Source organism: Eubalaena glacialis, chromosome 4 (genome assembly GCF_028564815.1).
Source record: "Eubalaena glacialis isolate mEubGla1 chromosome 4, mEubGla1.1.hap2.+ XY, whole genome shotgun sequence".
Taxonomy (NCBI): Eukaryota; Metazoa; Chordata; class Mammalia; order Artiodactyla; family Balaenidae; genus Eubalaena; species Eubalaena glacialis.
The window spans coordinates 34,883,959-34,901,076 of NC_083719.1; the positions used below are offsets into that span (position 1 = coordinate 34,883,959).

The window sequence follows — 17,118 nt, forward strand, 5'->3', positions numbered from 1 at the left end:
GGGACAGAACTGGAGCGGGTGAGATTTCATCCACTACTCCGAACAACATGCAATTTAAAACCTATGAATTGTTTATTTCTGGAATTTTCCATTTAATATTTTTGAACCACAGTTGACTACAAGTAACTGAAGCTGTGAAAAGTGAAACCCCAGATAAGGAGGGACTACTGTAGTTTCTAACAATTAAGTCATTCTTCGTTTCTAATCTTTCATGATTTCTCCCAAATTAACCAACTGTTTGTTTCAAACCATTTCATCTAAAAACAAACTGAATAAAACATATTTTTTCTTGAGTCTATGAAAATTCAATAAGGCAAAGCTTTCATAAGGAAGCAGTGAAAACACACCTGCAGACTAATTTATTTATATGTAACAGTGTGCTGCATCCTAAAGATATAAGGGTCTATTTCTTGACCCTTAGTCTCTCTGATGTTTGCAGGTAGTGGTGTGCACTTAGTTGAACATGAAGCATCAATGAATATCTGAGGTCCTCTTTATTCATTTCTCTTATGCCCCCTAAAACAATAAATGTTACTTTCAATGAAAAGAATTCAAGGTGGATATTCAGTACAAGCATGTTTCATCAGGGAACAAAGGTTAGTTTTCATCCCAAACCAGAATATCTGAATCTTTTGCACCAAAGTACAAAAAGATAAATAGGTCATTGGCTAATCCTCCATTTAAAATATGACAGCAGAGAGTGGTCATCAATTTTTGACTGTATGCAACCTATAAATCTGTCACTTCATAAGCTAATGAAATGACAGATTTATAAGAACCTTCCTTTCTATAAGGGGTCCATAATGCTCACCTTAAAAGTCATCACTGCATTTGCTTAATGTAAGGGATCAACATATTTAGGTTGATTTTGATGAGCTTTAAATATTAGGTAATTTACTGTTGATTAAAGCTAACAATATATTTTAAAAACAATCTAGATTAGTTTTTGATAATGTCCTGAGATTTTAGAAATCGGTGGTATTATGGAATTTTAATTCCCCTAGATCTCAAGAACTCTGGATGACAGGGAAAGGATAGGGAGGGTATGCCTTGCCAGCTGCAACCCACGGGGTAGTTTTGTAGTCACTGTCACTGGGCCAGTGAGAACAGTCATCTGAGGTTCATTAATCAAAGCAGCAGGAGGGATCAAGGTAAGAACATAGCACTTCAGAGCTTTAGAAAACACAACCAAATGCCCTAACCCACTGATGCTCAAAATAGACCCGTGAAATAGGCAAATAGACAGGAGATGCTATAAAGAAGCTGGGATTCTAAAGTACTTATTTGTCCAAGGTCACAATGCCAGTGGGAGGCAAAGATGTGATTGGGTTTTTTTCTATTTCTTTTTTTATTTTGTTTTATTTTTTAACATCTTTATTGGAGTATAATTGCTTTACAATGTTGTGTTAGTTGCTGCTGTATAACAAAGGGAATCAGCTATACGTATCCATATATCCCCATATCCCCTCCCTCTTGTGTCTCCCTCCCACCCTCCCTATCCCACCCCTCTAGGTGGTCACAAAGCACCAAGTTGATCTCCCTATGCTATGCGGCTGCTTCCCACTAGCTATCTATTTTACATTTGGTAGTGTATATATGTCCATGCCACTCTCTCACTTAGTCCCAGCTTACCCTTCCCCCTCCCCGTGTCCTCAAGTCCATTCTCTACGTCTGTGTCTTTATTCCTGTCCTGCCCCTAGGTTCATCAGAACTATTTTTTTTTTTTTAGATTCCATATATATGTGTCAGCATATGGTATTTGTTTTTCTCTTCCTAACTTACTTCACTCTGTATGACAGACTCTAGGTCCATCCACCTCACTACAAATAACTCAATTTCATTTCTTTTTATGGCTGAGTAATATTCCATTGTATATATGTGCCACATCTTCTTTATCCATTCATCTGTCGATGGACACTTAGGTTGCTTCCATGTCCTGGCTATTGTAAATAAAGATGTGATTCTTAATCTCAGATACTGTTCACAAAAAGAAAAAAAAAAGAAAGAAAGACATATACTGAGACTCCTAGAGCTTAGTCCCAGGACTTTTTCACTAAGTGGTCTTTTCTATTCCATGACTCTACTTATCAAATATATGTGGATTATTCCCAATTGTATAACTCCCTTCTAGACCTCTCCTCTGAGCACTACACATACATGTCCATCTTCACCTACATCACCACTTGAATGCCTAAAAAAGCCAATCAATCCTACCAGGGCTCTTGCTACTCCTCCTTCCAAAAGCTGTTCCCAGGCTTCCTCAGCTTGGTAGGTGTCACACCATTGCTCAAGTCAGGTGGGAATCATTTTACTCTCTGCCTTTCCTCTACCCCAGCATTCCACATCCAAGGCATCAGCAAGTCTGATAAGATTCCTCTTCCAAGATACTGTATATCTCAATTCCACCACCTCTCCCCACTTCCACTCCACCACTCAAGTCCAAGCCACCATCACCTCTTGCCTGGACCACTGCAATAGTCTCCTCATTGGCTACCCTGTCTCCCTTCACACCTCCATAAAAATCCATTCTACATACAACACCTAAAATCATGACCCTTTCCATTTGCACTTAAAATAAGGTGAAAGCTCCTATAAAAGCCCACTTAGCTATGCCGACATTTTCAGAAACGTTCAGTGTCTCAGAAATAAAGCCTCAGTATTGTCATGGCAGGACAGCGGCAGAGGAAACATGGAAAGTCAGGACTTAAACCAAGTCTTTCAAATGTCTTTTTCATTAAGCCGTTCAACTTCCCAATGATCTATTCCCAGAAACTTACCTGTTTCTCAGTTTTCTCATTTGTAATATTATAAGAAAACTGCTCCTCCTCCTACCTCACCTGGTGATTAAGAGGATCAAATGAGATAATATATGTAAAAGCACTTTGAAAACATAAAGCATTACAAATATAAAGTAATATAAAACGCCTACTAATACAGAAATGGTGCTCAAGCATGGGGTTTTCTGGGCCTTTGCTTACAAGAAAGAGGAGTTAAGTGAGTCTAGCTAAAATAATTGACTTTTGGGAATTCCCTGGTGGTCCAGTGGTTAGGGCTTGGCACTCTCACTGCCAGGGCCCCAGGTTCAATCCCTGGTCGGGGAACTATAATAAAATCCCACAAGCCGCATGGCACAGCAAAAATAAATAAATAAATAATTGACTTTTATCTCTCATCACTAGAATACATTTTGGCTGGTTGGAGCCTTTTCTATTGCTTAAGAAGACTGATGCCAGATAAAAAAACATATGGCTGCCCAGGTTAACTTCCTGATTTCAGGCTTTACCTTACCAATAAATAAGAAATAACCAGATAACTCTTACAAACACATTTCTGACTAAAAAGAAAATAGGAAGCTAAAAGCCCTGGTTTGGAAGGCTGAGAAAATGAGCCTCACCTTGTCCACAATTCTTCTCCTGCCCTCTATCCAGGATGCGGGGGGCACAGCTCCAGAGGAGATGAAAACCCAGTGCTGCAGGGCCCTTCCAAAACCCAGGGACACAGGATGACTCCAACTCTGGACCATTTCCGTAGCTCCTGGAAACTCTGCCAGACAGCAGGAGCTGCAGCTGAGTGCCGGACCCAGGTCAAGTTGGAGAAGTCTTCACCCCATCACCCCAGGATACAGACATTGTAAGTAAGAAACTGGCCCTCAAGTATCAGATAAAGTCTAATGGGCAGGAAAAAGCAAAATGCTTCTAATAAAGTGCATCTATCACTACACAATTTTATTAAAGTCAGATTTATTGACAAAGGCATTGAGATAGTAAAGAAATTGTAAAAACTGTGGCAAGATAAGCAAGATAAACAAGTTGCTACATGTAATCTTCCTTTCTTCATGGTTGCCCCCAAAACAGGCCCACCAAACTGCATAATCATTTCACTACTTCTACACAAATTCATATTATTCAATTTAATTTTTTCATTGATTCTCTTCAAACCAGTTATCATTATTTTATGTCAGTTCTACTTAAGTTCACTGGTCCTTTAAAAAATAATACTTAGTGACATTTAATATATTCAGACTATAGAAATGGAAACTATGCCATAAATCAAGGGTCTGCAAGCTTTTATCTGCAAAGGGCCAGGTAATATTTCAGGCTTTATAGGCTCCATACTGTCTCTGTCACATATTGCTTTTTTTTTTTTAAAAAAACCCTTTAAAAATATAAAAATTTCTTAGCTCTTAGACAATACAAAAACAGACCACGAGCTATAGTTTATCAACCTTTGTTGTAAATAATAATTGTGAACTAACAGCATATAGAACATATATAGTATATGCAACATGAATCAGCCTTTCACTTAAAACAAATCACACTGGTTCAACAGGCTTCCTTTTCCTAAAGCAGGTTCTAAAACTAGGAATGCTCTATATTAGAGAAGGATGAGGTATATGTCCTATTTTTATGAAAGAAAAATTCTGCCCAGATATTTTTTTCTCCCCTCTTAGGTGGTCAAGGATAAAAGATGTTCACTAAGAACTAATGAAGCATCACTTAGAATGTACATATTTACAATGAAATTCAAAAGCCTAGGTTAATACTGTACAGACTGATAAAACACAAATTTGTGAAACCTCAGAAATTATAGATACAAAGCCGAAAAGCCAAAAATAGCTAGAATAAAATCCACCAATCCATCAAAAAAGGAGGATGTATTATTAAAATGACTTTCTTTTAGGATCTCTGCACTAACAATAAAAAATAGCAACAAAATTCTGGAAGGATAATGGCATACAAATGACTTGCTTCAGTTGGTACTGCTACCCCACAATGCAATGAAGTCCATTGTAGCTGATATAAAGGAACTCTTACAGAGTTGCTGCACTGTTACCAAGCAACAAGAAATAAAATGTCAGGATTAGCACTTGATTTAATTTTTACCATCAATAAACCATACTTATAGTCTGCTATTCTTCTGGATGTAAATGGTCATTAGGCTAAGAATTATTAATCTCTAAGAGTACACACACAAAAAAATATGCAGTGAAGTTATTAATACCTGGCATTCACCAAGTTCATGTTTTTTATATTTACTGCTTCCTTGGTAGAAACAGCAAATAATAACAGAATAGTGATTGTATTACTGAGAAGGTTATTTTGTCAAAATATTCAACTAAATCTTCACTAAATACATCTTCATTAGCATTGAAATATTCTCAAATCAGTGTTGCATTTTATGAAAATTCAAGGAAATGAATGAATGGTCTTTAAATACTTTAATACTTCAAAGTAAGTAGGGTCAATCACTTCATTTAGTTTAGTTGTGTAAGGATATTATCATCTGTCCAAGCAATGTACATCTGGCTGAATTTGTAGCATGAAGAATTTATAGATATCTCTTTCCGAGTGGTATAGCAATCACTTTTTAAAAAATGAAATCTGAAAGCATTAATAAAATCCTATAACTGAAAAACTAAAAAAGAAAAAAATGTAAATTAAGGATATTATATAATTTAACAGACTTAAAAATCAGTCATTGTAAATGACATCTATAGCTCACCACATCATCCCCAAAGTTAACACTTGGGAAGGTGACTGTATTATGCCTTAGGATCATGAGGTCCCAGGGTTCATGGGGGGTTGGTGGGAAGAGGGTGTTCCTTCTTTTTGTATTGTATCAAATAGCTCTCTTACCTGCCTGTGTTTTTAAAGAACTTGTGTTGAGTGTTCAACTCAACTGGCCTGTGTGAATGAAGTAAAGAGGATTAGGATTAAACAGGTTCTTGCTGTCCTTATCTTCTCGCTAAGGAAGAGAAGTAGAGAGCACTACCAGGTAAATACTAAAGTGCAGTGAAAGGCATTTACTATATTATGCTTCACACAGTGAATATCAAATTTGACATTTCAGCCAAGTTCTCATAAATATCATGTCTCCAGGTCAATCAGCAATTTGTGCGTGGGCATAAATTCCATACAGGCATGGAGCAGTGGTCGCCTGTGTATGCATGCGTGTGCTTGACATTGCATCTGTCTAATGAAGTTTATCAACGTGGTTACATGTGTTTCCCTTGGGTGGATGGAACCTTTACTTTTTTCCTGTTTAGACCTATTTCTTTTTTCTTTTTACCGTCTCTTGGAAAAATTATGAGTTTCTCTGTAATATCAAGTCATTAGCAATCTTTAGATTAAGAATAAAAGAAACTTAAGAGGAAAGGAATTATGTTTATCCCTTGGGCAGTTTCATTTTTCCTGAAGCAGGACGGAATATAACCAGTCTCTAAAACATCGATACACTAATTGGCCTGCTTGGTGGAGATTAAATGTTCACAGGATCCATTAAAGTGATTAGGTCGAATGGTTAAAATCCACTGTATTCCCACATCCTAGTGTAAAGTGAACTAACCACCAGTTTGACTTCTTCTGCAAAGATAATTCATGAGGTGTTGTCAACACAAAGTTCTCCAAACAGGGCCAGAGAGACACAAAAGTCAGGAGGCTCCAAGCTCAAATTCACATTCTCCATTCATCTCAGAGTTTTAAAGTCAGATTTGGGCCTAGTCATCTTGCGAACTATTACAAATGAACTAAAAACAGAAATCACACTTCACACAGCCTAGGAAGAAGATACTGCCATGATTCTCAAGACAGCTACCCTCATATAAGACTCCTCGGCCCACCACCTCAGACCGAAGAAAGGGGAGTACGTCATCCCCAGTCTTCAAGTGCACCAGGAAGGCCCCATCTGCTCCTCTTTCCACCGCCCCGCTTGCTCCCCGCTGGAAGCTGCCGAGGCCCGCTTCCTCACTTCCCTGAGGTCTCTGCTCAACTGTCATCTCAGTGGGGTCTTCTGTTACTGACCAACCCATTCACAATTTCACTTTGGGGAACTCCCTGGCGGTCCAGGGGTTAGGACTCCACAGTCTCACTGCTGAGGGCCCAGGTTCAATCCCTGGTCAGGGAACTAAGATCCCACAGGGCATGCAGTGCAGACAAAAAAAAAGCAAAAACAAAAACAGAATTTAACTTTCTTCTCCTGACATTTCATGTCCCTTTTCATGCTTTGTTTCATCTCCTTAATATTTATCAATATCTAATATATATTTTACTTATTTATTGCACCTATTGTCAGTCTTGAGCATTATAATGTAAGCTCATGAGGGATACAATATCTGGTGATTATTTCAAAATACTACAAGAGGAGGCAGGAGATGGGGATGAAGACGGGTCAGGAGTGATCGTGGGTTGACGGTCATTGGAGCTGGAGGACGAGCTCAGATGGGTTCATTAAACTCTTCTGTTTACTGTTGTGTATGTCCATTAGCCTTCATAATAAACATTAAAAACAAAATTTGTAATACCATTTACACCGCTATTTTCACCTTTCTTCATCCACCAATCAGGAACAACACATATCTTCTTGGCAGGATGGCAGATGTACCCCTAATCTTTTCCTCTAGTTAACCTCCTCTGGAGACATGGCATGTGCCAGGCCCTAGTACAGAACACAGAAGTCACAGTTCCCAAAGCTTGGCTCTTCTAAACAAAAAGTCTTAGGATATCTTTGGAAAATAATTTTCCATATGTCCATACCTTATGACTTAGAATTATTTTTAAGGGACTGATAACCACAATATTCCTGACAGTGGCTCTCTCTGCAGGAAAGGCAGGCAGATGAAAATGAGAATAAGCAATCCGCTAATCCTTACCTTAGGTGGGTTCGTAGGTGTTCAATTTATTATTGTGCTTTATAACCCACACAGGCTACATGTATATAATACTTGTATGCATCAAATATCATGTAATATGAACAATTCTTTCATAAGCAAATATATAAATATACCATAATATAAATATAATAAAAATAACTTTATTGAGGTCATGGTAATGAATGTATTTGTCTTAACTAAAAGCTGAAATTAGCCAAAATAGCTGAAGAGGCCTTGCATAAACCTTGCCATCTTCCAACACCAGCCAGGGAACACACCTGACGAAACCAGCTGGGTTATTTTGGTCACAGGTAACCTCAACAGCCTTCGGTGGCTGAGTCAGATGACCTTTCCTGACAGCACAGGCATGGCAGGCTGCTTGCAGGAGACAAAGCATCAACAGGCTTCTGAGTGAAGCACTCCCGCCCCTCCCCCTGAGTTTTCTATTATAAGTTGCTTTAAAAAAAAAAAAATGTAAAGACAGGTAACTTCCCAGAGAAACACAGCCTGATTGGATATGCATCCAGGAGACTGGCTGAGGGGCTCATGGGAAGTTGAAGGGTTAACAGACCCCTACAAAAGCCAAATGAGTTCCTCAGTACTGCTGTTGCTCATACACATGGAACGCAATGCCAAGAGTTGTTCCCTGGCGAGGAGGTCCAGAAATAACACTGTCCTAAAAAGAGAAATATCTTTCTGGCATGTATGCCAATATGTGCACCCACTTGTACTATTTTCCCCAATTAACTACCCCCAGTTCCTTAAGAGACGGGGAAAGAGACAGCCAGCCTTCACTATATGTCACAACTTTGTGGCGAAACATGCAAACGGCTGCAGGTTTTAAGAATGCAAATGCAATATTCATATCGGTTTTGTTAAAGGGGAATACAGACATAATTGGTTTTCCACAACTCATAAGTTTGTTTAGAACACATTTGAAAGGCAAAATTTTTCCAAAAAGGAGCAATATCCCACTTTTAGAGAAACCAGAAATAATTCACGTCCAGGGCCAATTTGGTATTCTCTTCAATTCAAGATAAATATACTGGTTTACCTCTTGTCAATTGGAGGAGAAATTATGAACCAAAAAAGCAAGAGACAGCTTCATGTTCCTTTGCCACCCTGCTTTTTAAAATTTATTTATTTAATTTATTTTTTTGGCTGCATTGTGTCTTTGTTGCTGTGCACGGGCTTTCTCTAGTTGCGGAGAGTGGGGGCTACTCTTCATTGCAGTGTGTGGGCTTCTCATTGCGGTGGCTTCTCTTGCTTCAGAGCATGGGCTCTAAGCGCGTGGGCTTCAGTAGTTGTGTCACATGGACTCAGTAGTTGTGGCTCGCGGGCTCTAGAGCACAGGCTCAGTAGTTGTGGTGCACAGGCTTAGTTACTCCACGGCATGTGAGATCTTCCTGGACCAGGGCTCGAACCCGTGTCCCCTGCACTGGCAGGAGGATTTTTAACCACTGCGTCACCAGGGAAGTCCCCTGCCGCCCTACTTCTACGTGCAAAAAGACTTTAAGATATCTGAGGGAATTATCATTAGTATTTTAGATATTTATAGTTCTACCCCTCTCTTACCTCCTATAAAACTCAAGTTATGGGGGGGTAACCAGGGAGAAAGGCTGAAAAGATGCAGCACCAGGGAGTGGAGTGGTGCTTTAGGAGACAGGCTCTAACCCAGATCCTGCTACTGAAAAGTCCTCCATGTCCTCATCTATAAGAGAAAGGAGATGAGCTAAGAGTTCTAAAAAAAAAAAGGCTTTGTCTGAAATGTAGGGTGTAGTCATCGTTAAAGCGCCCACTGCTTAAGATACTGCAGTACAAGAATAGACATTCAATCACCACGTTCAGGGAAGTTTGTGAAAAGCTGCACAGTTCAGAGAGGCGACACAACAGAACGAACAGAATCCAAGAGGAAGAATGAATGAATCCACAGGGCTATTGATCACAGGATGATGCTTTTCTCAAAGCTCTCTTGGAGGCAGATGGTGCAGGAGGCAAAAAGACCATAATTGGAATAACTGGCAAGGAAAGCTGGGGGTAGAGGAATATATAGGCCAAAAACTCCCAATCTGCTTGATTCTAATAGTTAGCATTGAAATGGACTACTTCCAGAGATTCAATACCTTTCAAGATTTTGAAACACCATCCATTGATGATGATTTGAGAATATTTCATAAAATAGTGGAAAAGTGCAGACACCCCGGAATCAGTCATTCTGTGGTTCTATCCTAGCTCCATCTAGCTGTGTGACATCAGGTATATAACCTAACCTCTCTGTGCTTTTAAGTCCTTATCTGTAAGATAAGGATAATAATGATTCCTACCTCATAAGACTATTGTTAACATTAAAAAAATTAACAATAACCATAAAGAATACAGCAGTGACTAACACATAATAAATACTTGATTAATAGTAACTATTATTATTGTTAATATTTAACAGGCAGGAAAATACACAGGTAATTTAAGATCTCTGAAGACTCCTGTTAAACCAGCTCATAATCATCCATCTCACTAGGACCACTGTACAGTAAAGTAGGATAGGGCTACAGGAAAAGAATTACAAAGTCCTAAAGGCCAATGCAGGTAACAGAGTGCACAAAACATAGCACAGAAGAGGAGCTGGAGGTCCAGGGTAGTCACTAGACTAAGAATAATACAAAACTCACAGTCCAGATAGATTTTTTGTTATCAGAAGACACCCAATCTATTCATCATCCCCAATTCCAAATTATCTTCTACATCCAAGAGCACAAGTTCTTACAATTCAAGCTAAAGGCATGTGGACCTCCTCTACTATGAGCATGCAGAGGGAGCAGGCTTACAATAATTTATTGTCTAAATTGCTGTTTTGCTTACATTCCTAAACCAGAATGACAAATTATATTTCATCTTGATCCTTCCAATTAGGCTCTGCCCAATCAAACTTTCTCCAGTGATGACAATATTCTTTATCTATGTTGATCATCACAATAGTCACTAGCATATGTAGCTAATGAAGAGAAACTGAATTTCTACTTTATCTAATTTTAATTAATTTAAATTTTAAAAGTTGCACGTGGCTAGTGGCTACCACGTTGGACAGTGCGGGTATAATCAATTGGGAGTGGCCATCAGCAGCACTATATTGAAAGGGATCCTAATGTGAGTCTGTGTCTAACAGGACAGAATGCTGTGAATCAGAGATGTCTGCTCTAGGACACAGGGAGGGCAGCTCTTATCATATTTGCAGGATCAATTGAAGGATTTTATCTCCCCTTCCCTTATGCCAACAGAGAACCTCTCTTTCCTAATATCTACATTAATTCTCAGACAGTAGAGAGTCACTTCCTGCTTTTGGAAGAGATAAGACTGACTGAAAAGAACCAGATTATAAAAGAAGGAAAAAAGGAAATTCACCCAGGACAATGCATACTGCCCCATGGTACTCAGGGAAAAAATATTGGTTTGTGGCAGTTTTACAGAAGTACATACAATCAAGAGAGGGTTAAACTATCAATTGTTTTAAGCTACGCTATAGGCTTTTTTTCAATACTGTTACAGATGTGTGCAATGGACAGGTCATTAAGATGATTCGATTAAAAAAAAAAAAGATCGCACAGAGAGAGTAAACCACATTATCCATTTTAAATGCAGAAAATATACTGAAGCCATTGCAAAAGAAACCACCCTGCCAGTGCTGAAAGTACCACATGCCCCAGCACTTTAAAAATAATACACTTCAAACACTGTAAATTAACTATACTTCCATAAAAGAGGAAGAAAACAAACAAAAAAACGAAGCCAAACTATGGCTATCTATTAAAAATAATAATAATAATAATATACTTCACTTTCCAAGAGAGAAACAGAATTCTAACATTTGATTATTTCAAAAATATGGCAGCACTGCCTCCATGAAATACCATCTTGGGCAAGCATATGGAGGAATGAAAAAATGCCAGGTAGAATACTACCATCACAAGAACAATCAAGAACATATATTCTCATTTCCAGATCGCAGGATGGGTTACTATAAAGCCCTCCCATGGGAAAGCTATCTCAAACGCCCAAGAAAATTTGGTTCCAAAGTGATCCTCAAAGCCTAAACGAATCATTTTGAAGTCTCCTTTCAGGTTCAAATATGTATAAACAAAATGTCAGGATTTTGGTATAAGCACCTATTTCTGTCCCAGAGCTTGAACCCTGGGAAGGTTCTAAAATTATTCTAGTCTCTCCCAAACCCTGAGATGTCCAAAGGAGAGTCAGTTAGTGCCTTAATTCAACTGTTCCGAATAGAACCACATCAAAGCAGTGAGCTGTACTAGCCTCCTTCTTCCTTAAAGTATCACCAGTATCTAACAGTGAGATAAGGAACTTCTCCTAATATAACTTACTATTTTCCTAGGATGCTGTATACAAGAATTCATCTGGAGACAAACTGGAGAACAATTATAACACAGAAGTCCACCCACTAGAGTGAAGGTTCTGAGCCCCACATCAGGCTTCCCAACCTGGGGGTCCAGCAATGGGAGGAGGAATTCCCAGAGAATCAAACTTTGAAGGCTAGCGGGATTTGACTGCAGGACTTCGACAGAACTGGGGGAAACAGAGACTCCACTCCTGGAGGGCACACACAAAGTAGTGTGTGCATCAGGACCTGGGGGAAGGAGAAGTTACCCGATAGGAGATTGAACCAGACCTATCTGCTAGTGTTGGAGGGTCTCCTGCGGGGCGGGGGGGTGCAGCTGTGGCTCACCGCTGGGACAAGGACACTGGCAGCAGAAGTTCTGGGAAGTACTCCTTGGCATGAGCCCTCCCGGAGTCCACCATTAGCCCCACCAAAGAGCCTCTAGGCTCCAGTGCTGGGTTGCCTCAGGCCAAACAACCAACAGGGAGGGAAGTTAGCCCCACCCACCAGCAGACAAGTGAATTAAAGTTTTACTGAGTTCTGTCCACCAAAACAACACCCAACTCTACCAACCACCAGTCCCTCCTATCAGGAAGCTTGCACAAGCCTCTTAGATACCCTCATCTACCAGAGGGCAGACAGCAGAAACAAGAAGAACTACAATCCTGCAGCCTGTGGAACAAAAACGACATTCACAGAAAGATAAACAAAATGAAAAGGCAGAGGACTATGTACCAGATGAAGGAACAAGATAAAACCCCAGAAAACACCTAAATGAAGTGGAGATAGGCAACCTTCCAGAAAAAGAATTCAGAATAGTGACAGTGAAATTAATCCAGGACCTTGGAAAAAGAATGGAGGCAAAGATCGAGAAGATGCAAGAAATGTTTCACAGAGATCTAGAAGAATTAAAGAACAAACACCTAGAAGAATTAAAGAACAAACAAACAGAAATGAACAATACAATAACTGAAATGAAAAATATACTAGAAGGAATCAATAACAGAATAACTGCGGCAGAAGAACGGATAAGTGACCTGGAAGACAGAATAGTGGAATTCACTGCTGCGGAACAGACTAAAGAAAAAAGAATGAAAAGAAATGAAGTCAGCCTAAGAGACCTCTGGGACAACATTAAATGCACCAACATTCGCATTATAGGGATCCCAGAAGGAGAAGAGAGAGAGAGGACCCGAGAAAATATTTGAAGAGATTATAGTCGAAAACTTCCCTAACATGGGAAGGAAATAGCCACCCAAGTCCAGGAAGTGTGGAGAGTCCCAGGCAGGATAAACCCAAGGAGAAACACGCCAACACACATAGTAATCAAATTGAGAAAAATTAAAGACAAAGAAAAATTATTAAAAACTAGGGAAAAACGACAAATAACATACAAGGGAACTCCCATAAGGTTAAGAGCTGATTTCTCAGCAGAAACTCTACAAGCCAGAAGGGAGTGGCACGATATATTTAAAGTGATGAAAAGGAAGAACCTACAACCATGATTACTCTACCCGGTAAGGATCTCATTCAAATTCAATGGAGAAATCAAAAGCTTTATAGACAAGCAAAAGCTAACAGAATTCAGCACAACCAAACTGGCTCTACAACAAATGCTAAAGGAACTTCTCTAAGTGGGAAACACAAGAGAAGAAAAGGACCTACAAAAACAAATCTATAACAATTAAGAAAATGGTAATAGGAACACACATATCAATAATTACCTTAAACGTGAACGGATTAAATGCTCCAACCAAAAGACACAGGCTCACTGAATGGATACAAAAACAAGACCCATATATACGCTGTCTATAAGAGACCCACTTCAGACCTAGGGACACATACAGACTCAAAGTGAGGGGATGGAAAAAGATATTCCATGCAAATAGAAATCAAAAGAAAGCTGGAATAGCAGTACTCATATCAGATAAAATAGACTTTCAAATAAAGAATGTTACAAGAGACAAGGAAGGACACTACATAATGATCAAGGGATCAATGCAAGAAGAAGATATAACAATTATAAACATATATGCACCCAACATAGGAGCACCTCAATACATAAGGCAACTGCTAACAGCTATAAAAGAGGAAATTGACAGTAACACAGTAATAGTGGGGGACTTTAACACCTCACTTACACCAATGGACAGATCATCCAAACAGAAAATTAATAAGGAAACACAAGCTTTAAATGACACAATAGACCAGATAGATTTAATTGATATTTATAGGACATTCCATCCGAAAACAGCAGATTACACTTTCTTCTCAAGTGCACACAGCACATTCTCCAGGATAGATCACGTCTTGGGTCACAAATCAAGCCTCGGTGAATTTAAGAAAACTGAAATCATATCAAGCATCTTTTCCGACCACAACGCTATGAGATTGGAAATAAGTTATAGGGAAAAAAACATAAAAAGCACAAACACATGGAGGCTAAAAAATACGTTACTAAATAACCAAGAGATCACTGAAGAAATCAAAGAGGAAATCAAAAAATACCTAGAGACAACTGACAACGAAAACATGATGATCCAAACCCTATGGGATGCAGCAAAAGCAGTTCTAAGAGGGAAGTATATAGCAATACAAGCCTACCTCAAGAAAAAACAAACATCTCAAATAAACCATCTAACCTTATAAGGAACTAGAGAAAGAAGAACAAACAAAACTCAAAGTTAGTAGAAGGAAAGAAATCATAAAAATCAGAGCAAAAATAAAAGAAATAGATACAAAGAAAAGAATAGCAAAGATCAATAAAACTAAAAGCTGGTTCTTTGGGAAGATAAACAAAATTGATAAACCTTTAGCCAGACTCAACAAGAAAAAGAGGGAGAGGACTCAAATCAATAAAATTAGAAAAGAAAAAGGAGAAGTTACAACGGACACCGCAGTAATACAGAGCATCATAAGAGACTACTACAAGCAACACTGTGCCAATTAAATGGACGACCTGGAAGAAATGGACAGATTCTTAGAAAGGTATAACCTTCCAAGACTGAACCAGGAAGAAATAGAAAATATGAACAGACCAATCACAAGTGAGGAAATTGAAACTGTGATTAAAAATCTTCCAACAAACAAAAGTCCAGGACCAGATGGCTTCACAGGTGAATTCTATCAAACATTTAGAGAAGAGCTAACACCCATCCTTCTCAAACTCTTCCAAAATATAGCAGAGGAAGGAACACTCCAAAACTCACTCTACGAGGCCACCATCACCCTGATACCAAAACCAAAGATACTACAAAAAAAGAAAATTACAGACCAATATCACTGATGAATATAGATGCAAAAATCCTGAACAAAATACTAGCAAACAGAATCCGACAACACATTAAAAGGATCATACACCACGATCAAGTGGGATTTATCCCAGAGATGCAAGGATTCTTCAATATACGCAAATCAATCAATGTGATACACCATATTAACAAATTGAAGAATAAGAACCATATGATCATCTCAATAGATACAGAAAAAGCTTTTGACAAATTCAACATCCATTTATGATTAAAAACTCTCCAGAAAGTGGGCATAGAGGGAAACTACCTCAACATAATAAAGGCCATATATTACAAACCCACAGCAAACATCATTCTCAATGGTGAAAAACTGAAAGCATTTCCTCTAAGATCAGGAACAAGACAAGGATGTCCACTCTTGCCACTATTATTCAACATTGTTTTGGAAGTCCTAGCCATGGCAATCAGAGAAGAAAAACAAATAAAAGGAATACAAATTGGAAAAGAAGAAGTAAAACTGTCACGGTTTGCAAATGACATGATATTATACATAGATAATCCTAAAGATGCCACCAGAAAACTACTAGAGCTAATCAATGAAGCTGGTAAAGTTGCAGGACACAAAATTAATGCACAGAAATCTCTTGCAGTCCTATACACTAACAACGAAAGATCAGAAAGAGAAATTAAGGAAACAATCCCATTCACCATTACAACAAAAAGAATAGAATACCTAGGAATAAACCTACCTAAGGAGGTAAAAGACCTGTACTCAGAAAACTATAAGACACTGATGAAAGAAATCAAAGACAACACAAACAGATGGAGAGATATACCATGTTCTTGGATTGGAAGAATCAATATTGTGAAAATGACTATACTACCCAAAGCAATCTACAGATTCAATGCAATCCCTATCAATTTACCCATGGCATTTTTTACAGAACTAGAACAAAAAGTCTTAAAATTTCTATGGAGACACAAAAGACCCAGAATAGACAAAGCAACCTTGAGGGGAAAAAACAGAGCTGGAGGAATCAGACTCCCTGACTTCAGACTATACTACAAAGCTACAGTAATCAAGACAATATGGTACTGGCACAAAAACAGAAATATAGATCAATAGAACAGGATAGAAAGCCCAGAGATAAACCCACGCACCTATGGTCAACTAATCTATGACAAAGGAGGCAAGGATATACATGGAGAAAAGACAGTCTCTTCAGTAAGTGGTGCTGGGAAAAATGGACAGGTACATGCAAAAGAATGAAATTAGAACACTCCCTAACAACATACACAAAAATAAACTCAAAATGGATATAAGACCTAAATGTAAGACCAGACACTATAAAGCTCTTAGAGGATAACAAAGAACACTCTGACATAAATTACAGCAATATCTTTTTTGACCCACCTCCTAGAGTAATGGAAATAAAAACAAAAATAAACAAATGGGACCTAATGAAACTTAAAAGCTTTTGCACAGCAAAGGAAACTATAAACAAGACAAAAAGATAACCCTCAGAATGGGAGAAAATATTTGCAAAAGAAACAATGGACAAAGGATTAATCTCCAAAATATATAAACAGCTCATGCAGCTCAATATTAAAAAAACAAACAACCCCATCAAAAAATGGGCAGAAAACCTAAATAGACATTTCTCCAAAGAAGACATACAGATGGCCAAGAGGCACACAAAAAGCTGGTTAACATCACTAATTATAAGAGAAATGCAAATCAAAACTGCAATGAGGTGTCACCTCACACCGGTCAGAATGGCCATCATCAGAAAATCTACAAACAACAAATGCTGGAGAGGGTGTGGAGA

At 38.5% G+C, this 17,118-nt stretch overlaps 1 protein-coding gene across 1 annotated transcript in view; it reads right to left on the minus strand.

The window, feature by feature from the left end:
* Positions 1-17,118, minus strand: part of OXCT1 (3-oxoacid CoA-transferase 1) — a 144,538-nt gene that overhangs the window by 104,584 nt on the left and 22,836 nt on the right. The window lies entirely within an intron of this gene.